At 37.4% G+C, this 26,379-nt stretch overlaps 1 long non-coding RNA gene across 1 annotated transcript in view; it reads left to right on the forward strand.

The window, feature by feature from the left end:
• LOC134759977 (uncharacterized) overlaps positions 1-16,939 on the forward strand; it is a 57,319-nt gene extending 40,380 nt beyond the window's left edge. Inside the window, exons 2-3 of the long non-coding RNA XR_010136881.1 lie at positions 13,959-14,023; positions 16,803-16,939. This is a non-coding gene — a long non-coding RNA (uncharacterized LOC134759977). The remainder of the gene's footprint in view (positions 1-13,958; positions 14,024-16,802) is intronic.
• The last annotated feature ends 9,440 nt before the right edge of the window (positions 16,940-26,379 follow it).

The following is a 26,379-nucleotide window of genomic DNA, read 5'->3' on the forward strand; positions in this document are numbered from 1 at the left end:
CTCCCTTCCTTCCTTCCCTCCTTTGTGTCAGCTAGCTCTCAGTATTCAAAGCCTGCCCCATAGGGTGTAACTTTCTCATGATTCTGAGTAGTGTTTCCAAGTCCCTTGTGGCAGCCACTGGGGAAATGCAGCTATTAGGGCTCAGTTAGCCTAGCCTTTATCCTCTGAGGAGGTTTCTGCAATTGCTGGTATCTGAGGATGAGACAGGAGGATCTGGGAATTTACTACCACAGGAAAGAAGAGATTGAGTGGATCTATAGAGGTGCATAAACTGGGTCCTGAACATGTGGAATATGTACCACACATTTAAAAATGTGACACCTTGTGGTATAGGGACAAGGCATTAGCTAACATTAAACATAGTACATTTTCCCCTCATAAAAAAAAGTATCAGCTGGAGCTATTCTAAAACATTTCTCCAGCACTTACTCATCTTTTTAATTTTTTTTTTTTGAAATCAGGGAAGGAAAACTTTATTTGAGACTATTGCAACAGGGGAGAGAGACTATTGTAATAGGGGAGAGAGATTGAATTCAAATTAAAATACAACAAAGAGAGGTGGTGATTTATAGCAAATAGCAGGGTGAGGGAGTGGATAGAAAATTACTAGGAGGAACTTGGTTGGATATCAAGGTGAGAGCATGGCTTGAATGGCTATCAAGCTTGGACAGATTCTTTCTAAAATGGCTTAGCTTGATTCTTGTTAAAACTGGGCTCTGGGCCAGGCATGGTGGCTCACTCCTGGGCAACATGGTGAAACCCTGTTTTTACTAAAATAAAAATAATTAGCCGGGCCTGGTGGTATGTGCCTGTAGTCCCAGCTACTTGGGAGGCTGAGGCAGGAGAATAGCTTGAACCCAGGAGGCAGAGGTTGCAGTGAGCCAAGATCACACCACTTCACTCCAGCCAGGGCAAAAGAGGGAGACTCCATCTCAAAAACAAAAACAAAAACAACAACAACAATAACAAATAACTGGGCTCTGCAATACATCTTTTTTTTTTAAACAAAGAGCGGGCAGGTAAATATAATCTAGTTAAGATGTAATTACATTGTTTTGTTTTTATAATATTTCTAGTATGTAAATATATAGTTTTTGTGTATTACATTTTATGGAAAGTAGCATTGGTTTATATTATAGTGAAGAAAGATTTCCCTTCCAAATAAATATTTAAGTAAAAAATCAGATTAAAGGAAAAAAGGTAAATAATCATAACATTGATGGTGATACAACAATAAGAAAAAAAGCATTGGCCAGGCGTGGTGGCTCATGCCTGGAATCCCAGCACTTTGGGAGGCCGAGGCGGGTGGATCACCTGAAGTCAGGAGTTGAAGACCAGCCTGGCCAACATGGTGAAACCCCGTCTCTACTAAAAATACAAAAACTTAGCTGGGTGTGGTGGCACGAGCCTGTAATCCCAGCTACATGGAAGGCTGAAGCAGGAGAATCACTTGAACCTCGGAGGCAGAGGTTGCAGTGAGCCAAGATTGTGCCTTTGCACTCCAGCCTGGGCAACAAGAGTGAAACTCCAACTCAAAAATAAATAAATAAATAAATAAATAAGAAAAAACATTAAAAGGAAGAATAAAAGTGATAAAAGGTTTAGCAATGCTATGGGGTATGACTGGATCTCAGGTACACCTCAGTATGCATACAATGAACTTTGTAATAATGAGTTTTCAAATTAAAATTCTTGTTCTTAAATCTTTTTGAAGATTTAAGTTCTTTTATGTTCTGTACTTTAAAATATCAGGACTCAAGTCTACAGAATGGGTTTAACTCCATGAAACAATTAGCATACTTCTAAGCACATGGTTAGCATTTTATCAATGATGTTGTCATGTCACTTTTACTATTAATACGTGTGTCCTTAATTTAAGAAAAAGAGAAGAAATGTATAAGCAGATAATTTAGTACTGACAATATGATCTTTTTATTTTTCTCCATTTGCCTGAAGAAATGTTCCTTCCTAGATTCACAGACTTTTAAAGCTAAAAAGAAGTTGAGACATCATCTGATTCATTCTGTCTTTATAAAAGGAGTCCCAGAGAGGCTAGTGAACTTTTTCAAGACTACAAAGCTAGTTGTTTAAAAAGTTTGAACTGAAACCTAAGTCACTTGCTCATTTCAGGAGGAATTATTTTCATGTATACTATACATAACTCAATTAGGCTTCTAAACCCAAATGTTCCAGGAACCAGACCACATTTAAGCCTCATTATTTCCCTGTGCAAAAAGAATATCTCAACTGGCTGACCCCTCTGCAGCATTTAAAAGTATTTGCTATTCTCCTTTTCTCCAAGAACTCCATTCCCTTATATTCTAGAATGCTGTTGCCTTCTCGTTTCTCTCCCATTTCTCTAGTCACAAATTTTCTGACTATTTTATTTCTCTCTCTTTTTCCTCCTGCCCTTTTGCTGACCTTTAGATTTGTTTTCTGATATTTTTCTAGGCTGAATCCTAAGCAATTATAGACTTCTACTTTATATAATAAAATATTTTTAAAATACTTGGCAATCTATTTTTCCTATCAGTGATCTATGTATTTATGGGTATTTTTCCTTTCTTTTACCTTTGTTTTATTTTCCTGCAGGGACTAGTGTCATTATTACCAAACCATGAATTTAGTAATAAGTGTAGTAATCTAAAGAAGGAAAGGGATGCATCATCCAGAACAAAGTCAATCGGTAAAGAAGGAAGGAAGTGCAATATAGTTGTTCTCACTCTTTGGAAAGGGGAAGTAGAAGCTTTTCTGGTTGGGGTGGAGGCCCAGGTCCAGAGGAAAGATAGCGGGTGAAGAAGAAACAAAGGATTTCCAGGGTTCCAGTTCCCTCACCTCTTTGAGCCTTGCTTCTTTGGACTGGATGTAGTTGGCAGACATGGGGAAGAGGGGATTTCTAGCAAGGTAGAAACCTCAGATAAATTGAGAGGAAACCCAAAAGATGAGGGGTGTTTACAAAATATTTGTTGTGGGAGGGTAGACTGATTGAGGAAGGTGACCACTTGAGTGACACAGAGGGACTCCTCTCGAAGTCATGGACACTCTCTAGTGGTTCACAAAAAGCAGCCAAGATTTCCCAGGCTCCACATAAATCTAAAGACGACTGATAGTCTGAATACACAGAGTCAGGCTACAGATGCTGCAATATCCAGAGACCTCCCAAAGTGAAAAAATATGGTAGGGACCAGGGAATTTATCAGCGGCCAGTGGGACACCCCAAGGGACAATAGGACCCCAATAGCACCTGAGTAGATTAACTGCAAAACAACCAGGGCTCAGGTCTGACCAATTCCATGACACTAGTGACTAAAAAGAGCCCCAAGCAATGCCTATAAAATTAAAGGTTCCTCTCTCTTGTCTACATAATGAGGAATGAAAAGCTGCTTCTGCGCACCAATTTCAGTCTAAGGAAACCCTAACAGAGAAAGCGATCTTTGAACTTACTGCATATTCAATCAAATTATCCTGTTAGCTCAGAAGAAACTCAAACTGGAAGGTTACTGTTGTACTTAACTGGCAACTCACTCAACCCTTCCCCTCAACATCTAGCAACCTTTGCCAGTGAGTGGAAATCGAGAATCTAGAAGTAGATGTTACAGACAATCCAAAAAATTGCTTTTTTGGTGTATTGTATACATTTAGATACTGCTATTCATATAATGTTCAACATCTAAAACTGACAATTACAAATCTAGCACTATGGCCATTCGCAGGAGTAAGCCATGGAAATCATATGTTCCGAGCCATGTGCAGGCCCCTGCTGGGTTTCCTTCACATGGATGTTCCACAAGCACTGCAAAATCAAAATGCCCAACGTTGAACTTATCTTCACCTCTTCTTTATTTTCTGACTCATGGTAATGGCAAACACAATGTAGATAGAGACCTCAGAGCAATGTTTCTTTCTGATGTTAGATCAAAAAGTGCTAGATAGATAAATAAATAAATGCTTCCCTAACTACTTGCAAGATATCACTACTAAAGTTCAAGTGGCCTAACTCGAGAGCAATGTGACATACGACAAGTTTCAGTAAAAGTCAGTTTCTTCATAAGTGTAAAGTGAGGCAATTAGTAACAATTAGAGAGTTCATATGAAGAAGAAATAAGAAAGTGTTCATAAAATTCTCCTGCATTTAAAAAAAAGATCCCAAAAATATTTTTAGAAAAGCCAGTTTAATTGAAGGTTCAGGATAATATTTTTCCAAACGAATTGTCTAATTTATGTTATATATTTGTATTCCATTTAGTCAGAATTAAATGAAGATTTGAGGCAGGAATGTATTAATGACTCAATTCATCAATTCATCTAATTAGTGAGATATTGCTGAGACTTTGTAAAACACCATCACATGGACTTTTAAAATAGATGAAGTTTGAGCCACTGTTATTTGAAAAGGTAAAAATTTGATATACACCTCACATAGTATAGCCAAATAAATTCCAAATGGCTCGAGGAATTAATATTTTTAATAAAAAGGGGCCATAGAAACACTAAGAAAAAAATATGAGTGAATTCCATTATAACCTAGGAATAGGAAAACTTTTAGAACTATGACTCAAATGCCAGAGAAAATAAAAGAAAATGTAGATACTTTTTACTAATATTTTAAAAAATGCATAGTGAATAGTATAAAAGATAATTGACAAAGTAAGAAAAAAGTATATTTAAATTACATTAAATAAATAATATTCCTAATATACAAAGAGTTCCTAAAAGTAAGGAAGATAAAGACCAATAAGCTAATAGAAAAAAATGAGCAAAAGATTTGATAATGCTAGAAGAAACCTCCTTATTTAGCAAAGTAGTTAACAAGTAGAAAGTACCAAGCATTTATCCTCCCTTTCCTGTTTGAAAAGTACCACAGTGTACCCCGCAGTTGATGAGGGGAGTGTCTTTCAGTAGAAATGTTCCAAATAATAGAAAAGAAATTTTAAAAATTAGAATATTGCAATTTTGTATCTTCTAATGGACTAATGGATCCATTGATCCATTGATGCTCAGTGTACAATTGGGGAATACACTGAGCATGAATAATTCTTAACATGAAGAGAAACAACCAGGTACCAAGTGCCTTTAAATAGAAGTACACAATGCTACTAATGAAACATTCTTACCCAATAGAAAAAATAAATCTAATCTGACTCTGATTAAACCTATAAATCTAGCCACCAATTGACAGGAAATACAAGAGATAATGTATGTTAACGCCACAGACATGACATGATCCATATAGAGACTGTGAGATACTCCACAGAATAGTAACCTTGAATATCCAACAAGTAAGTGCCAGAGGGGAATAAGTGCAACAAAGAGACACAAAGATATATCAGTGCATCCCAATGTACATAATATGTTTGGATTCTGCTTTAAAAAGGTGAGAAATTATAAGCAATCGAGAATATATAAGCAATGTCTAAATATTTGCTGATATTTTAGAATTATTATAAATTATCTTAGGAGTGATAGTGTCACTAAAATTTAACTCTAAATAAAAATATTCTTGTAGAGTTACATACTGAAATATTGACAAGTAATTAAAAGAAGAAAACTTAATATGGATATAGACCACAAAATCCAGATATCAGAGAATTCTTCAGGACAAATGACTCAGTTCTTTGAACAAGTAAGTTGCAAGGGGAAAAAAATAAGAAAAGAGATGCTTATGAACTTGTACATTAAAAAAGAAGTAAAAGATATACATCAACCATTGACCTGTTTGGGGCTTATTTGTATCATTATTTGAACAAGTAAATTATTTAAAAAAATAAAAGAGATTAAGAGATAATTTAGAAAATTTGATGGTAACTTTATTATTTGAGGTTATCAAAGAATAATAATTAGATTTTTGAGTGTGGTAGTGATATCATGATTATATATTTTTGATGAAAGCCTTATCGTTTAGAAACATTTCCTGTGATGCCTTGGAATTGCTCCAACAAATGGCTGGAGGAACAGTGAGGATATATAGATGGCATAAGTTCAGCTATGAGTCTGCAATTGTTGAAGCTTGATTCTGGGATCATGGGCATTCATTATTGCATGTTTTCACTTTTCATGTATTTGAATTCTTTTGTTTTGTTTTGTTTTTTGTTTTCCTAGACAGAGTTTCGCTCTTGTTGCCCAGGCTGAAGTGCAATGGCGCGATCTCAGCTCACTGCAACCTCTGCCTCCCAGCTTCAAGCGATTCTCCTGCCTCAGCCTCCCAAGCAACTGGTATTACAGGCATGCACCACCATGCCCGGCTAATTTTGTATTTTTAGTAGAGGCAAGGTTTCACTATGATGGTCAGGCTGGTCTCGAACTCCTGACCTCTGGTGATCCATGCACCTTGGCTCTCAAAGTGCTGGGATTACAGGTGTGAACCACCGCACCCAACCTTAAATTTTTTATGATTAAATTGTTTATGATTGATTATCATTAATAATGATTGTGACCAATTTAAATGTCAAGCAATTTGTTAAAATCATAAATTGATAATACTTTAAAAATAACAAGAGAGAAATAAAACTCTGTGAACATTATCAGAGTCTGCTAGGTCACCTCCTCCTCTTTAAGTTGATGAATTAAAGGGAAAGAATATAAAATGCTAACTTTTCGTTACTGTCTGGTGTGAACTGTGTTTCAAGGTAGCCAAATGATCTGATAGATAAGGGAAATTCTTCTATATAGAAATCCAGCTGACAATGCAAAGAAGTTTTAGAAACAGGAAAAAAAGAAAATTTTAGAAATAGGAAAAAAGAATGAAATAACCAGTTCATTCAATCTCCATAAGTCAATAGTGAACTATTAGGTAAAAGTAATGGGGAACTCGATAATGAAGGGATCAGGCTGTTACCCACCTGGACCCATCAAAATAGAAATGTCAGACATTATTTGCCTTTGAAGGAGGTTTAATATAAATATCACAGCATCACAATTAAAGTATTATTTATTTTTTGAAAAATCAAACTTTAAATGAAATCTCTAGGCTACAAGAAATGCAGGTGAGCAAGGAACAAGTTAAACAATAACAGATGGAAAAAAATCTAGAGGACAATTAATCTAATTTCTTCAACAATAAATGCATGAAAGAGGTATAAAAAATGTAACAACTAAATAAAAGGAGTAAATGTTGTTGGATTTGTATTTAAACAACCCAATTATAAAATGACTTTTTGGCCAGTTGCAGTGGCTCATGCATATAATCCAAGCACTTTGGGAGGCTGAGGCGGGTGGATCACCTGAGTTGAGGTGTTCGAGACCAGCCTGGCAAACATGACGAAACCCTGTCTCTACTAAAAATACAAATTTAGTCAGGCCTGGTGGCACATGCCTATGATCCCAGTTACTTGGGAGGCTGAGGCAGGAGAATTGCTTGAACCCGGGAGGCAGAGGTTGCAGTGAGCTGAGATTGTGCCACTGCACTCCAGCCTGGGCAACAAAGTGAGACTTTGTCTCAAAAAAATAAAAAAGTAAATAAAAAATAAGAAAGATAAAATGATTTTTTAGGACAGTTGGAAAAGTGTGAATATTCGTGTTAGATAATATTAATTATTTTAAAATTTGTTACATGTGATAGTAGATAGCTAAATAGATAGATATAAAATATTCATGATGAAATGTTTAGAATAAATTTGTATGATGCTTTGGATTTACTTTAAAATACCCCAGTAGGCAAAATAAAAGATAGTAGGAAATAGATGAACCAAGGGTGGCAACATGTGAGTGGTTTTTGATGCTGTGATACAGGTATTTGAGACTCATTGTACTCCATATTATTGTGAAGGTATAAAGATTTTCATAGTAAACAGCTTCAAATTGTACCATCATAAGATTAGAATAAAAATTTGCTGCATGCCAATTTCACGCTTGAGATGGTTTGGCTGTGTCCCTACCCAAATCTCATCTTGAATTGTAGTTCCCATAATCCCCATTTGTTGTGGGAGGGACCGCTTGGAAGGTAACTGAATCATGGGGACAGGTTTTCCTGTGCTGTTCTCATGATAGTAAGTCAGTCTCATGAGATCCGATGGTTTTATAAAGGACAGTTCCTCTGCACATGCTCTCTTGCCTGCCATGATGTAAGATGTGCATTTGCTCCCCCTTCCCCTTCCACCATGATTGTGAGGCCTCCCCAGCCATGTGGAATTGTGAGTCCATTAAACCTCTTTTTCTTTATAAATTACCCAGTCTTGGGTATTTCTTCATAGCAGTAAGAAAATAGACTAATACAATCCTCTTCTGGCTTTCCTTGATTTTTCATTATTGTTGATATACAGATTATAAATCTCTTTTTCTTTATAAATTACCCAGTCTTGGGTATTTCTTCATAACATTAAGAAAATAGACTAATAAAATCCTCTTCTGTCTTTCCCCAATTGTTCATTATTGTTGATTATACAGATTAGGGGAGAGCAACCTGCTTTTTCAGAGGAATAAGCAAATTCCTATACAGATTCTCTTTGTCATTGTTTCTATTTAGTATCTCTCTGCTCTTCAAGCTCTGCCCAGAATGTTTAATGGTAACATTAAACATTTTACTTTGCTGGAACTGCTGCCAGTGTGAGAGGAGCTGGAATGGTTTGAACTGAGGTCCCATCTTCCTGTCCTGTAACTCTTCGATCCCACCAGCCCAGGATTCATACTGAGATTCTTCTCCAGGAATCACCAGTTCCATCCCTCTGGGGGCCGCCCTGTCAGTCTGCTGTAGCATAAGGGAATCCAAAATCTCCTTCAGTTTTCTAAGAAGCAAAGGGTTCCTTTCTGAAAGTTTCTCTTGAGATATGAAACTTCAGGTTTTCTTGTTCAAAGATATCTTTAGCAGGTATTTTAAAGAAGGTTTGGGAAGTCCTTTCTCTACCTTTCCTTTGGAGTGTTGACTATGCAACTTGAAAGCCATCAGAGAACACTGATATGTATTATCTTTTACATAGTCAAAATTTTTGCTCTCTATATGCCCTAGAGATTGTGCTAGTATATAGTGGAGCTGAGCCCCTTCCTCCAGCCTAGTTTCATTCTAATAAGTCAAACAAAACCATAATGTTTTCTTTTCTCCTTAATAATTCAGGTTTATATCATTTCAACTACATTTTTATCATCCTCTGTCTCTCTAAGTCTATTGATTTTTCTATTTGCTGCTCTTTAAAAGTTTTTCAGAACATTTTCTCCTCAAACCTCATATAAATCAATCTAAAACAGGTGAATGTAGGGAAAACAAAATGAAGAAATGATCCTGATTCTTAAGTGCTAACTCAGGCATGAATTTCCATTTCTCTAGCTTTCCAAAAGTTTTGTAGTTATGAACATGCTCATATTTCTTATTGCTCCATTTCTTAACACTTTTTATACCATTGTATCAATTGTCCTTGCTTGCACATTAAAACTGCAATGAGATACCATCTTACACCTGTAAGAATGGCCATAATTAAAAAGTCATAAAACAATAGGTGTTGGTGTGGATGCGGTGAAAAGGGAACACTTTTGCACTGCTGGTGTGAATGTAAATTAGTACAACCACTATAGAAAACAGTATGGCAATTCCTTGAAGAACTAAAAGTAGAAGTACCATTAAATCCAGCCATCCCACTTCTGGGTATCTACCGAAAGGAAAAGAAGTCATTATATGAAAAAGACACAGGCACATGCATGTTTGTAACAGCACAATTTACAACTGCAAAGATATGGAACCAACCTAAGTGACCCATCAACCAATAAGTGGATTAAGAAAATGTGGTATATATACAACATGGAACACCACACAGCCATAAGAAGGGATAAAATAATGCATTTTGTAGCAACTTGGAGCTGGGTGGAGGCTATTATTCTAAGTAAAGTAACTCAGGAATGGAAAACCAAAGATTGTATATTCTCAGTTACAGTGGGAGCTAAGCTATGAGGATGCAAACGCATAAGAATGACATAAAGAACTTTGGGGACTCGGGAATGAAGGTTGGGAGGAGTGTGAGGGATAAAAGGATACTTATTGGGTACAGCATACACTGCTTGGGTGACAGGCACACTAAAATCACAGAAATCACTAAATAACTTATCCATATAACCAAATACCAGCTACACCCCGTAAACTAATGAAATAAGTATTTAAAAATAAATTGTCATTTCTGGAAGATCTTAAATGGATTGATAAACTATCAATCTCCCATAATGTGTGATTACTGATTTTCTTTATTGGCATTATCACTTTTACTCATAGCAGAACTCATAGTTCTGATTCATTGAGCATATGAGAGGTGCCAGGCACAAACCAGGTAGTCCGCGTGCATTATTTCAACTGAGCTTCATCACTACCATCTATGCACAACTATTATTATCTACACTTCAAAGGTGAAAAAAAAACTGAGGCTTGGAAAGATTAATTATGTGGCATAATTCTCTCACAGCTAATGAAAGAAAAACTCAAAATCACAATTAAGTCCCCCTGAGTCCAAAGCCAGTGACTTTAAGGCCTGCACTATTAATTACTTCTAATATTTCTTACTCAAAATTCTTTCCCTCCTTTCCCTCATTTAGTATCATCAACTCAATCAGAGTGTTAAGCATTGTTAAAGCAAGTTATGTGAAAAAAAGTCTGAAAAAAATAGGGACCCCTTAGTCACACAGAGGAAAAACACAAAGCTTCAAGAAAGGCATGACATATGTCTTTAAGCACTGGCTGTCAAGTACACAGCCTACTGGTATCACCTCAGGGAAGAGATTTAGGATAGACAGGGCCCTGCTTGATTAAGTAAAACTGCTCTGACTAGACTCACGATTCTCCACAAAATTTTACAGTGAGAGTGCTAACCTTGTCAAAATATTTCAAATAATAGCTTAATTTATTGAGCACTGATTTATTGAGTTCTAAGTTCTTTACATGTATGCTCTCATCTAACCCTCCCTATTGGCAGCCACACTTACCAGATGAGGAAACAGAGACACAAAGACACAAAGTGAATTGTCCCGGATAACATGATTAGCAAGAAATTTGGCCCCACATCTTTCTGACTGTAAAAACTGTGCACTTAGAAAATCACTGTATTCCAGCCTGGAAAACACAGCGAGACCTTGTTTCAAAAAAAAAAAAAAAAAAAAAAAGAGAAAGTAATGTCTACCCAGAATAGTCACAAACACAGAAAAAAGAAATCAGAGAGCTGGTTACAGAGGAAGTAGATAAGGTTGGGAAAGGTGGGAAATAAGAAGTGAACACTTTAAGGCTGTTTTTGAAATGAATGTAGCTGTTAGGCTACAAAGACAAAGAATTTAGAAATCAGGGTTGATATTAGTTAGAAATTGCTTTCAGCTGCTACCAATAGCTGAAAAAACATTATTATACTGCTTTAAACAACTAAGATTTCATTCTCCTATATAATAGCATTGTGGGAACAGCAGTTTAAAGCTGTTTGATGGCTCTGCATAGTACCACCAGGGCCTAAGCGTCTCATAGTTTTCTACTTCTACACAAATGTTTTCCATTGTCCATGTACCTCTTAGTCTGCAATAGCTGCAGGGATTCTAGCCATTACATCTCCCATACAGGCAGTCTCAGCTTCCATAACCTTTCAAAAAGGACTAAGAGGCTTTCATTTAGATCTTGTTGGCCAGTCACATGGCCAAACCTGTTTTAAGGTGTTTAAGAATTTAGATTGGCTCACTGTCTCTTCAGAGAAATCTGAGGTTCTTCTACAGGAGCAAAAATAAATAAATTAATTAAATAAATAAATAAAACAGAAGAAAATGAATACTATTAGTACTTAGCAATCTCTGTTACAGGCCAGGGCTGAAAAAGTACTTTTTAGCCAGCAGGGCAAAGTCTAGAAACTGTGGTCTCAGTGAAGTGGATTGGATGAAGTGAGGAGGAAGCAGGGTAGTCCAGAGTAGCAAGCCTGTCTTAGATGCAGGGTGAATTCTTAATCACACATCTTTTTAATTTCGTTGCTTTCAAAGCTTTTGGTATATAGCTTACATTTAATTTTGTGGATTTAATTCTCCTCCCACTTCCCATCACTGTCAATAAAAATCTTGGTAAGGGATAGACACATGTCCCAAATGACTTCCTACGGAACCGTGATTGAGGCTACAGTCACTTTGTCAAAAATTTCTGCATTTAAGATTCAATTATCTCAGGGTATTCCATACTTTTAGCACACCCCTTTCCTGTCTGGGACTTCTTTCCTTACCTAGTTTTACTTCTGTGTTTTCAGATGATGAACCAGTTGGATGTTGTGATATGTTGGTTCTGTCTTGACTCCCCTAGGCAATTTTGTTAAGTTCTATGTTAATTAATCCCAGCATTTGTAGTTATATATAGTTACCTAAGCTGACGAATGTATAATACCTAGAGACACTGTTCTGAGGCACAAATGGGGCAATGTTAAAAATGCAATACCCCTAATAAAACCCTTTGGTAGTAGACAAAACATCCCAGTGGGTTTAGTGGCTCTTATTCATATTAGTTTTATTTATAATTATATTAAAAGTGAAAATCATGACTTGCATTTTTATTACTCCTCCTTGCCCCAAGAGATTTTGTTTTCATTATTTAAAGTAGCTAAAACTTTAAAGGAATTACTTTATACATATTGATAGGTATCAAGCAGACAGCATCAAAAAAGAAAGAAGACTGGAAAAATGAGAATTAGACAGAAAATGGAAAGGAGCAAGGAAAATCATTCTGAGAAACCTAGGAAATAATATTTTGGTTGGTAACTGAAATATTAATCTTTACCTTTGGGGGATATTAGGTTATTGACAATGTTTGGGTTCAAAAAATTAGGAAAGAAGCTCCAATATCATGCTCCTGTTTGTACTTCTAATAGTCTTACCCAGCACATAACTCTATTTTGGGTCTGGTCTTACGGATATAAAGTTCATTTTATTGGGTACAGGCAATAGAGTTTTCCTTTTGCCTACTGTGTGGTCTTAAGAGTTTCATTTTGCCTTCTCAAACAACTCAAATCCAGGGTAGCAGGTTTAGGATTGGCTTAGTTTGAATAGGATTAGTTTGAATAAGTGCAGCAGAGGGACATCTATAGTTGTCTGGTACCTGGCTTTGAGGGATCGGAAATGGTAGATAGTGGCCCTGAGCGTGAACACTAAAGAAGGTGGGCCATCCACTCATGCCAGCCTTCCTCAGGAGCTAGAAATTCCCCGTGATACAGAAATTTGAAGGAACGAAAGCATTTGCTTTTTGGCACTTGGAGGAAGTGGCTCAGTTGATGAATATTTCGACTATCACAAGAAAGAATACTGAGACTAAAACACAGAATTGAGATACTTCAGGAAAATGGCAAACTGCTTGATATGTAAACATGAGCATTTCTCAGATCCAGAAGTGGGAAGTGATGTCTCCTGCCTCAAAGTCACTCTTAGGAAAGAAAACAGTTGGAGGAAAAGAGAAGCCAACATATGGCAGGTGTGACCAGCAGAGATATGAACGTTGCCAACCCGAACATCCAAAATAGACCGTCCTTGCTTTTATTCATCTCCTAAAATATTTCTACATGTAAATCACCCACAACTATGTCAGATCACAAGACAGTTGCAGTTATATTTAATTTTATTTAACTATAATCATAATGAACAGTATTTATATGTCAGTACAAAATACATTTTATTCTCAACCAAACGTTTTGTCAAAGGATGAAGGTCTAAGAGCAATCAAACTCAGAATCAAGTTTTTAACTTGGGAACAAGAGTAGTTCTGTTACAAGCAAACTACAATGTTCAAAATACACAATTTAAAAGAAAACATAAAAACTATAAATAATAGAAATTAGGCAATGAGAAGTAAGTTCCAATTGCTATCAAAACATTCACATTTTACATATTTAGTGAATGAAATGTGAACATCTTTTATATATAAATATTATACATTTTGTTTATCATAGTTGATTACATAAATAATACTTGAAATGTGTTTGTGTATATATGTATATGTGTGTGTGTTCATTTATTTATTTATTTGGCATTTATTACTTTTACAGGTACCATAGTAGGGACTGGAAATTCAACGTGAAAAAAAGAAGTTAAAGCTCTGCTGCCTTAAAATGTAAGTTTCATTATTTTTTAAGCATGAAGACAACTGCTGTTGAAAAGATAGCTTGTTATACTCACATATCCCATGAGGAAGGGACAGGCAACCTCATGGGGCCACACGGAAGCACTGGCGTCTGACAGGAGGCAAAGGGGGCTGGTGAAAATGTAGCAAGAGTCTTTAATGTGGTTTTTGTTAGGAGAAGCATGGGGCAGAAACTTTAGATTTCAGTAAGTTCAGCAGGCTCTGGGCAGAAGAGCTGTCCCTCATTGTATGGTACCTGGCTTTGAGTGATTAGAAATGATCCTGAGTGTGACAGCCTGCTAGAGAAGGTGATCTAAGGTGCTTCCTCTGGATTGGTTGGCTTGCATATTAGAGGAGCTAGGAGTAGTTTATTTCTAGGAATTAGGTAACCCTAAAGGGGCGATCCCTCCAGTGATAACACTGTCCCAGATGTCAAAGCATCAAAATACATAAAAAGCCATGATTCATACAACTATGTACCAGGAGTTTGCTGCAGAGCAGAAAGTCACATAATAAACCTTTGATTACCATAAACTGAAATAGTGGAAATGGTGAGAAACTCTATAAGGCATTTATAGAGGAAGGACCTATTCTAGACCAGCAATCAGAGAATACTTCCTTGAAATAACATCTAAACCAAGTCTTGAGGAGTATAGAAGGCAAAAGGGGGATGGAGTGTGGCTAGAAGGAGGGGGCAGAGTTCACAGCATGTGCTGTGACCTAGACTTATGAGTGTTTGGGAGGATGAGTGCCATAAAGGAGTGTAATATGACTAGAATACACAGCAAGGGGTGAATTAACAAGAGAAAGATCATTAGTCAGACATCAACTATTTACTGAACATCTCCTAGGTATCAAGCTTCTGCTATGAACTAGAGTTTGATGATGTGGGAAGGGTACAACTGTGGACAGCCTTGGAATTCATGTAAAGGAGCTCAAATTTTATCCTAAGTGCAAAGGGAATCCATTGAGTTGTTTTCAGGGGCAGAAGGAAAGGCTGTGTTGCAAAATGGGGATTTGATATTATCATGTAATTCCAGAGCTAGCTCTGGGATTCACTGAGCAAGAAAAAAAGAATTGACAGCAAGTGGTGGGGCAAAGGTTTACTTTGAAACGTGTTGGGTTTCTTGATTTTGCATACATATTCTTTAACAATGGAGTCTGTAGTATGTTTTAAAGTTTGTCAAGAGAGTTGAGGCTGGGCTATAGGACATCACTGTGGCTGCTATTATCTCAATAGCAAAGGAAATGTTTTATCTGCTCTTTCATCATGTGAATGTATTCTCAGTGCAAGTGGAAAATGATAAATTAAAAAGCATCTTTCAAGGTTGTGAAGCTGATTATTACCTGTTTGGCAGCAATGTTGTTTTTCTCTTTTTTTTTTGTACAAAGGGAGGAATTGAATCAAAACCTTAAAAACTGCTAAAGGCATGAGTTTGGTTGTTTGCTCTTGAAGTATCTATGTAAATTTGGGTTTTTAATAACTTTATGCCAACAACCACTTGTTGAGGGCTCTCAAGAATTTTAACTATATTACCACATTCATCCTCTCGCAACTCTGCAAGGTAGGTAAAGGATAGGAATAACAATTTGATAACAGAGGTTGTTGGAGATTAATTTTAAACAGGAGAAACTGCTATTCAAACTCAGCTCAACCTACACAAAAGCCCAGGCTTTTCACTTCCATATTATGGATCCTGCCTCCAGTGTGCAGCGTCATATAACCCATAGTCCACGGGTAAGAGAAAAGCTCACAGCTAGGAATCTTGTGGCATAATTCACAACACACACTGAGGGCATCTGTTAGGTCACAGCACAGCTCCTGGTCTTGTCACCCTTATAACATTCAATTTAATTGGTGCTTTCCAGTGGCAATCATCTCATTTAGGGCTTTGCAGGGATAACCCAGTTTCCTATATGAGCTTCTGTCCATTTCATCCAGATGAATAAGTGCTGTTTACTAAGATTGCTGGAGAAAGCCAAGCAGTGGGAGCCAATGAAGTCTTCCCAACATGATAAAGATTCTAAGTAACACCCTAGGCCTCATGATATTTCTATGGTGGGGGTGGGGGGAGTATATCTTAAAGATTTATTTTCAGGCACTTAAATGACCCTCATTCTTTAATTCCAGTGCCTTTGGTAGGGTAACAGATAGCCAAATCATCATAAAAGAAATTAAAATCCAGGGGAAATAAATAATCCCTGCTAGAAAATGTCCTCGGGTATGCCAGAAAGCTAAAACGCAAAGGTTCCAATTAGTAGCCACTCATGTGTTTTAGCTTTTCAAAATACATTTTCCCTTTTGTTTATTACAGTCACTTCATAAATGTCAAGGAAATTTCTTACAAATTGCAAGAAAAAACAAAGAACAGAAAGAATGAAAGATTATCTAATAAGAACCCATTTCTAAAAATTTAATTTACTCATAGAGTTTACGAAACAAAATTTTATTGGATCATGTTACTTTAGGAGAAAAGATAATTTTACCTAAACTTCATAGTCATATAGAATTTGCAGCTACTCTTATGAAAGAGTGCAGGTAAGGATTCTACTGTCTTAGCTGGCAAAGCATTTCTGGATGTGTCAGTGAGGGTGTTTCTGGAGGAAATTGGCATGCGAGTCAATGGCCTGAATGGGGAAGATCTGCCCTCAAGATGGGCAGACACCATCCAATCAGCTGAGGGCCTGGATAGAACAAAAAAAGCAGAGGAAAGGCAACTTTTTCTTTCTCTCTTGTGGAGCTAGAACATCTTTCTTCTCTTGCCCTTAGATACCCATACTTGAGATTCTCCAGCCTCTGGACTCCAGGACTTTCACTAGTAGTCTACCAACCCCACCTCCCAAGTTCTCAGGCCTTCAGCTCCAGACTAAGAGTTACACCATCAGCTTCTGTGATTCTGAGGCTTTCAAATTTGTACTGAGCCAGCCATATTGCTGAATCCCTGCATCTCCAGCTTGTACACAGCCTGTTGCGGGACTTCTCAACCTTCATAATTACATGAGCCAATTCCCCTAATTAATCCCCTCAGCTATCTGTCTGTCTGTCTGTCTGTCTATCTATCTATCTATCTATCTATCTATCTATCCATCCATCCATCCATCCATCCATCCATTCTACTGTTGCTGTCTCTCTCTGGAAAACCCTAACTATTGCCCAACTGCACTGACACATAGCTCCCTATTTACATTGTTACATTGTGTACAGCAGGTCACAGTCTGGAAAGTATCATTTAAAATGCACCAGTGACCTATTAGACCACATGTCACCAATGACTTCAGATCCTGTCTCTCTTGCCTGTCTCTGGTTCCAGCTGCTATTGAGTGCCTTGCTGCACATGGGCTCCCACCAATTGCAGGGAAGTGCCACCTGCCCCCACCTCACCTCCTGCCTAGGCTACATAATCCTCCACCTCCCTAGTATTTCTGTTGATGTGAAGAGGTGAGCATCAACAAGCAAGACCCTATTGCAGCTTGTGCAACCTCAACCTGGAAGTGCTAGGAACTTGATGGATGCCCAGCAGGGCGAAACTTTGACCAGTGGGAGATGAGAACAGTAGATTACTTCTTCCCTCATCCACTTCACTGAACTGAGACAAAGTGACTTTTTGGAGGATGTTCTCCAGACCCAGAAATCAGCTGCATTCTTAGTTGCCTGTTTCACTTTCTCTGCCTCACTCCCCTTGTCCATCACTCCTGCCCTCCAGGGCTGGCCAGCCAAGCAATAGCACACAGTGCTGCCTCAGGCTGTTTTATGGGAAATCCAGACATTTCCATGAATATCTTATTTCAATTATTTATATCTATACAGTGTGTTTACCAAAGTACTTTTAGAATAATATTTCATTGAAACTTTTAATAAGAGGTTTTGGAAAGAAAGTCAATGAGAATAACTAATTCATGCCCATGATAAAGTATAAACCAATTATGCAAAACAGATAAATTCAAGCTTCTCAAAGTTACACGGGTATAATCCATGCAGCTGTCCTGGGTTTTAACCACTAAGCCTCCCCTTCTTAGGTATACTCTTGAGATACCACCATCCTTGTGTTTAAAATAAGAATTTCTGCCCATTTTTCATCCTTGTTGCCTTCTTTGTTTTGTTCTCCGTCTCCTCCTTTTCATGTATTTTTTTCAAAGAGGCTTCATATTCCCTCATTTTATAGTCAATGTCCTAGACATGTCCTTGTCTTAAAAGTACTGTATGTCGGTTGGGTATAGAGAATGACTATCTAGGTTCGTAATTTCACCTCTGACACTAATAAACTTTGTGGTCTCGCATGAGTTGCTTAATTTCCCTGGATTTTTTCTTATCTGTAAAATTATGATTAAAAATAATACCTACATCAAGACTACATAAAGATTATGTATAAATTCAATTAGAGCAATGCCTAGCAAATATTATACCCATGACCATATATTTGTTGACTTCTTTCACTTTTGCTACTATAATTCTTTGAAGAGAGGAAAGAATCACAACTTTAAGGTTAGAAACACTTGTATTTAAACCCCAGTATACAATTGGAGAGTTGCTTCACTTGAGCAAGTGATTTAACCAACTCTGCAAGTGGACTTAATGTCACGTTCCCTTGTGAACTCCCATAGAGCCACAGTCCTTTATCTGAAACGCTTGGCAATGGGATGCATTTAGTAATTCAAAGTTGGTCATAATTTAGAAATGTAATAAGGTACACATACAGCATACATTAAATAACACCCCCAGCTGGGGACTGGAACAGTGCCTAGTAATCAAACACAGTAACATTTCTACTGAAAAACTTATGAAAATGTTTATGAGGTGGAATATATAAAAAAAAAATCTAAAGAGACTTAGTGGAATCAGATCAGGTTTTACCACTAAACAAGCTTACCACATGTTTGCAATAAAATTTTGTTTTCAGACTCTCTGCTTTTCTGAATTGGAAAAACTGAACTGTGGAACTGATTTTCCAATGACCACCAGGACACAAGCCCCTCCACTGCAACATGCCCAATGTCAAAGGAAATGACTTTCCTTCTCAGGGTCTTCCTCCCTCCCTCCCTCCTGTCCTTCCATCAGTCTATCCGTCCTTCCTTCCGGCCTTCCTTCCTTCCTCCCTCCCTGCCTCCCGCCCTTCCTTCTTCCCTCCCTCCCTTCTTCCCTCCCTCCCTTCCAATCTCCCTCCCACTCTCCCTCCCTCCTTACCTACCTTCCTTCCTTCTTTCCTTCCTTCCTTCCTGTTACCCATGATGCTCGAGGGCAGGGTCATGCCTCTGTGTTTGCATACACTACTATCCCCCAACCCCGGGAACTTCTGCTTTCCTTTACTCATCTCCTTCATCTAGTCCTTAGATACACATTTATTGAGCACCTACAATATACAAGATAAAATACTAACCTAATGAAGAACATAATTTAGTAAGACATGACTTACCATCTAGAAGGCAGAAACATATAAAACATATAGATGTGCTGCTAGAAAGAGGTAGGCATTTTATATGCCTCATTCTCCCCATTATATACTAGACTAAGCCATTTGAAAAACAAGATGTTCTTACTCATAAATAGGCATTAAATAACTGTCACAAAGCTGCAGACAATTCCTTCTTTTTAAATGCCATAAATCCTCAGGCAGCTTCTTTTAAAGATGTCTCTAAGTTTCTATGTTTTAATAAATAAAAACTATTACCTATTACTTGCCTAAACTTCTCAATTGGCATGAGACTGTAAGTGCATTTGATACATAAATGTGAAGTTAAATTCTACTGAAACTGGGATGCTTTATGTTTTTGTAATCTCTAAAAGACTAGATTTTTTCTTTGTCATTTGGACTTACTCATAGTCAAATTTCTCTATAGGGATATTTTCGTATTATCTTTTGATATGACATCGTTTATGAATGCTTTTAATAAAAGCCAAAGAAACACATCAAGTTAACTCTAAAAAAGTCAGCCAACCCCATTACTTGGTATCTATTAGAAATGATGCGAATATCGTGAAGATACAATGTTCAGTCTTTAGTTCTCCACTCAGTTTTATGTGTTGCCTAAACCTGTTCTTTGTATTTGATTTTTTTGTTTTGTATCAATAAACATTTACCTCTGTTTGTGATCACAGAGGTGTCCAAATATTTGTTCCATCATCATTGCCCTCACTTGTTATTTATTGAGTACACTGTTCTGTCCCCATGGTGTTTCCAAGTGCCAGACATGCCTCATGGCTGGGCAATGTGACTCTAAAGGCATTCACACTGTTTCCCCCTCCCAACACTCACATATCAGACAACATAAACAATCTCTGAAATCTCAGGCTGGCGATGTTAACGAAATAAAAAAGGTGTACATCTTTCCAATATTCTTCCTTTTTCAGCTTCTCCCTGTTCAATTGTGAACCAGTTCAAACCAGTTCAGTTTGGTGGATAGACTAAATACAAAAGGAACAGGCTGTCAACAAGTAGCTCAGTTCCATTTTCATTTTAATTGTAAAATCAACCCCATGATTTCAGCCTTTCTTTCAAGCCTTTTTCTTCTGAGACGCCATGAAAAGCCTAGAGTGCACAGACACATATTGCACATGTATCTTGTTTTAGACCTTTAGCGTCAAGGTGATGCCTGGGGCAAATATTTAGTCAGGCAATTCATAATCTTATCAAAATAAGGATTTATAAGGGAAATACTAACACATAGCTCACAGTAATGTAATGAATGGTACCGGGGTAATCATCTTTATTCTTCACATTGATATTTGACAACATCCTACTCAGTGACAGCTGCTTTATTACTGCCTTTAATGACCATAAACCAGAAAATCTTGCATAATTCAGCGGGAATATTCAGTAGGCCCTACGTCTGTCTGAGAATGTCTGCTTGCTGAACAGTTTTGTATCCCAGGGATTTCTCAACTAACAGGTGCATCATTATACCCACCAGCAATTGGCTGAATAGCGAGTAGCACCATAATTCAGTGTGTACTGCCTTCTGATAACTAACATAAAGAAATGTACTTCCTTAAGGAAGGAAAAATAGAGAACCATTTAACTTGTCCAAATGCATTTCAGCTGCTGTTTTAGGGCAGACAATTTGGATTCTGAACAGGTGTTTGTGGTTCAGTCTCAATCCTCTTTTCACACTGCTATGATTTTTGCTCACCAACATAACTACCTAGGGCAACATTACTTTTTAACTTTGGAGACATGTACAGTTTCTGTGTTAATACATACTGGGAGTTCATAAAATACTGATTAAAGTTGGATCTTGAGAAACTGTCTATTCAGCCAAAAGGAAAATGAAACAAAGTTTTAACCTATGAACTTACATAGTTACAATAAGAACGTATCCAAACTTTGATTTAAAGTCTGGTCTTCATTGGCTTTCCACCTCATAGCCTTTTGAATGCATTTTCATATCTCTGAACTTTTACTAGTGAATCTAGAAGCTGGAATTGCAAAAGACTTAGCTGTGTGTCTGGAGAATTCAGAGAGGTGGGTACAGGAGCATGACACTGAGACTTTTAAAAGTATACAGAATGTGGAAAAGTGCATAAAGTATAGATTGTTAGTACAGAAAATGTAAAATGTAGATGAAGGCCTGTGACAATCAAGAGGTCTGAGATTCTGATGCCCCAATAGACTGACTGTGTGACTTCAGCCTCATCTTTTGGATGCAATGGCAATAATGATAGTATACCATCTACCACTTATCCTAAGGGTTTATAGGAATCAAATGGAATAATACAGAAATAATTTAAGAAAGTGTAATGTGATATATAATTATATAATAAAGTTGTTATCGATGAAGTGGATATTGATATTTTACTGAGGAATAAAGTTGTTATTGATGACTAAATCTCTCGCAAATGAAATTCTTCCTTGAGCAGATGGCCACTGTCAGTGTTAGACTTTATCATCCTTTTTACTACCACTTCTTGCAGTTGTCCCCCTGGATTCCCTCTCTCCAGTCTTCCAACACTTCAAGTCCTTCCAAGCTTCACCCAGTGGCATTTTTGATCATGTTATTCCCGTTCTTAGAATACTTCTGAAGATTCCCTATTGCCAAGTCACACTACTTAGCTTAGAACTACAGTAAGAGCCAACATGAAAGTTCCATCAACTCAGAGTAAATGACATGCCCAAGATTCAGGAACCAATCACCGGCACCAAACAACCCTAGCAAGGTTCTCAGCTGTTTCTCCAGCCTCTGCTCCTCCACTTAGACACGTGCAGCTTCTGGCTGCCTGAAGCTCTGGTGGCTCCTTAACCTGGCAACACATCATTCTCAAGCAGTGTTAGCTATTTCCTCCTCCATTTCTCCAGCCAGCAGTATGTCTCTGACACAGCAGTTGAATTTTATTTCTTTACTTCTAGATTGCTCTCCACCCAAAGGCACAAAGCAAAATGCTTGTCTTTTTCTCTTTGGGCAGTGCCATTGGGTAGAAGAGAACTGGTGCCAAAGAAAGAAATAGTGCGTGTTTGTTGAATGAATGGACCTGGGGCACACCATTGGTTTCTGCTGCCTGCCATAGGGAAGAAGTACTATGGACACAATGTTTGCTTAATTTCAGTTCACTTGTATTCTCTTGATCTTTCCTCAATTGAGTCTCTCAAAGTCCAAGGAAGACTCAAGTGAGTCTCTTTTTATAAGCTCAGATTATAGATTTTTCATAATTGCATATTAATGAACAAAAATGGCTATAAACTGTTGGCCCTTTTTCTTTCTCAATTTAATTTAGTTAATTTTTTAAATAAAAGCTTATATTGGCCCTACTTTCATGATATTTTTATGTTTCTATAGCATGTTTAAACATACCAGAGTATATTAAATCTGTTAGCACCAAGCAAGCACTACCCTTCTGCCCTTTAGCCAACCTTCTGCCTAGTTTTTCTGCTTCAGCATTAACCTTGCAACCTGCTCTGGTCCCACCTCAGAATGCACCATATAGTAGTATCACTTTTTGTGCAGCAATTTTACCACATAGTGTATTCCAAGTAATACTGACCATGCTCTTAGAAGACCTGGCTTTTCTCCTCTTCACAGGACTAGCCACATAATTTTCAGGACCCAGTGCAAAATGAAAATGTCAAGCTCCTTGATCAAAACACAGAGAAAAAAAATTTTCTTTTCTCCTGTGTCTCTCTCTTGGGGTGCCAAGGTATCTTTCATTTGTTAATAAATCTGATAGGGTTAGCTCTGTTTAATGCTGTTCTGTCTTGGGTATGGAGACACACTCTCAGAGTGAATACAGAATCTCACAGCTATCCAGGGTCCCTTTCGAAAATTTAGAGCTGGTGGCATACACTCAATCCTGACCTTCACCAGCACCTACTGCCAGATTCTTCCCAGGGCTGAGGGTTGCCTCAGCCCTTGGGTGAGAACAGGGAAGCAGGAAACTAAGAATCAATCCTGGAGACATGGAAAGGGAAGGAAGCTGCCCCTGTACAGAGGCTCCAAGCTTGCTGTAATAATCCATTGTCCCCTCACATTTCACTCACAAAACAGTGTAAAATATAAAACTACTTAGAATCCCAAGATGGCAACTGTGGAGCATTTAAACCCAAGCATGACTCCCTTCTGCACATCTGCACTTGAAGTTCTGTGCAACTGCACTAGCCGCAAACCCAAAATTGCCTTGCCTCTTCACTTTCAATACTTACTATCTACCCTTGAGAAAAAAAAAATACTCCCTGAGCCTCTATCTATACCAGCTCCCTCTCAATTTTGTCATGGGGTTAAATCAAATAATTTTCGGGATTTTAACTTGTTATACCTGTTGTGAATTATCATCCAATAAGTGCTTCACGTACCAATGACTTAGGGGCAAAATCTCTCTAATATGACTTCTTGGGTTCAAATCCAAACGCTGTTGCTTGCTGGCTAGAGACACCTAGAGTCATGATACTTGCCATTTACTTTAAAATACTTCAGCTTGTACAGTGGAATAGTATGTATGTGTGTTACTTAGTCTAAACTGATGTCCAGGTGCTATCCAAGGAAGTGCATTTGAGAAATGACCAGCCACCACATGATCATGAACGCACAGTGCAGAAGTCAGCTAGCTTTCTTTCCGAAAGGGCATAGCCTTGGTGGCTGCTACAATCACTCCGTTTATTCAATATTAGTTATTTCTTTGCTAACAACTATACTGGATGTCAAATTATGGCTTTTTAACTATGGAAAAATAATGACTTATAAATCAACCTGATAAATGTTAAAAATTATCTCTCATTGGTGAAATCGAAAGCCTTCAAGATAGTTGGATTGCCTAAAATAATTTAGGAATACTTCCCACTCTTGATGATCAGAATATAAAAACCCCAGTAAAACATACACAGTTAGAGATAATACATCAGGCTAAATCCTTCAATCATCTGGTATCTATCCATAAACTCTGGAGTTTGGGGCCGTATGTGTGACAGAATCCTTCCTGTGCTGTCTTAGAATTTTCTCTGGGAAATCCTGCAAAGTAACAGTTGGAGCATGTGAAAAAAAAAAAGAGTTAAACATCCTTGAGCCAAAAGAACAGATCATATAAATTGATGTTTTTTAGTGCATATGAAAAATGTTGAGTTAATATGTGACATACATGCATCAAAATATCATCTAAGATTTATGTGTTAACTATAACAGAGTGCCACTGAATGGGTGAATTAAACAATAGAAATTTATTTTCTCGTAATTCTGAAAGCTAGAAGTCTAATGTCAGGGTGTCAGCAGTGTTAGTTTCTTCTGAGGTCTCTCTTCTTTGCCTGTAAACAGCTATCTTCTCCCTGTGTCTTCATGTGGTTTTCCTTCTATAGATGTCTGTGTCCACATTTCCTCTTCTTATGGGGATACCAGTTGTATTTGATTAGGAGCCATCCTAATGACCTCATTTTTTTTTTTTTTTTTTTTTTTTGAGACGGAGTCTTGCTCTGTGCCCCAGGCTGGAGTGCAGTGGCACGATCTCAGCTCACTGCAAGCTCCACCTCCCAGGTTCACGCCATTCTCCCGCCTCAGCCTCCTGAGTAGCTGGGACTACAGGTGCCCACCAACACGCCCAGCTAATTTTTTGTATTTTTAGTAGAGATGGGGTTTCACTGTGTTAGCCACGATGGTCTCGATCTGCTGACCTCGTGATCCGCCCGTCTCGTCCTCCCAAAGTGCTGGGATTACAGGCGTGAGCCACCGCGCCCAGCCTAATGACTTCATTTTAACTTAACCACTCCTTTAAAGGTCCTATCTCCAAATGCATTCACATTCTGAAGCATCAGGGGTCAGGACTTCAATATGTGAACTTTGGGGGGACACAACTCAACCTGTAACTATTTGTTTTCATTATATAATAAACCTGATATGAAGGCTTGAAGAGTTAACTAACTTGAACTTTTTGACACCATTACTATTTACCAAGAAGAAAATAAGAGCTATGCATGTTGAAATTGTCTTGGGTCGGTTTACAACCTTTGGGAAATCCATGTAGAGTATGTGTGCCTCAGCATTTTCATCTCTAACATGGGGATAATAGAAGTATTGACTTCACAAGATTGTTTTTAAAATTTCATATGTCAAATAGTATGATGTGTTTAACATATAATAAATAGTGTTTGCAATTGTAACAGTTTGAGTATCCCTTAACCAAAATGCTTAGGACCGGATGTGATTTAGATTTTGGATTCTTTTAAATTTTGGAATACTTGCATTATCATTATACCTGGTTGAGCATTCCTACCTGAAATTTTGAAATCCAAAATGCACCAATGAGAGTTTCCTTTGGGCATTATATCAGCATTCATATCATGAAGCTTTGAATTTCAAATTTTCTGATTAGGAATGCTGAACCTGTTTTTCATTTATTGAAAGAATGAGGAAATAAGTGAACCAATCAATCAATCAATAAGACTAGTTTTACTCTTTCGTTTACAAAGTAATAAATTAAAAGCAAGCAAGTGCCAATGACATTCAGTGTTTCAAAGATAAAACCTCTATTAAACAAGAATTAGAGAGCTATGAACTCAAAATCCAATTTTTTTCCCCTTTTACTAAATCACATAACTGCTTTTGAATACCAACTTCACAAATGTCCACCAAAGTGATGATTTCCATCTGGTTGTACCAAAACAACAGAGAAAATGCGTCTGATTTTCTGAATTGAAAATGAACTAAGACCATGTTATTTCAATTATTGAGTCTTTCTGCATATTTGTATATGGTTTATTTTAATTTAGTTTAAACTATTAATTAATTTTATTAGGTACTTAATAAATACCTAATTAGGTCAAATATATTGTTGAAAGAATGTCACATGACTGACACTGAAAAGAACTTATCATTAACTAGATTAAGCCAGTTTGATCACATCCATCTATTAGGTTCTATTTGGTGGATCTTAGCCACTA

This window comes from Pongo abelii, chromosome 15, assembly GCF_028885655.2.
Source record: "Pongo abelii isolate AG06213 chromosome 15, NHGRI_mPonAbe1-v2.0_pri, whole genome shotgun sequence".
In the NCBI taxonomy this organism is placed as follows: Eukaryota; Metazoa; Chordata; class Mammalia; order Primates; family Hominidae; genus Pongo; species Pongo abelii.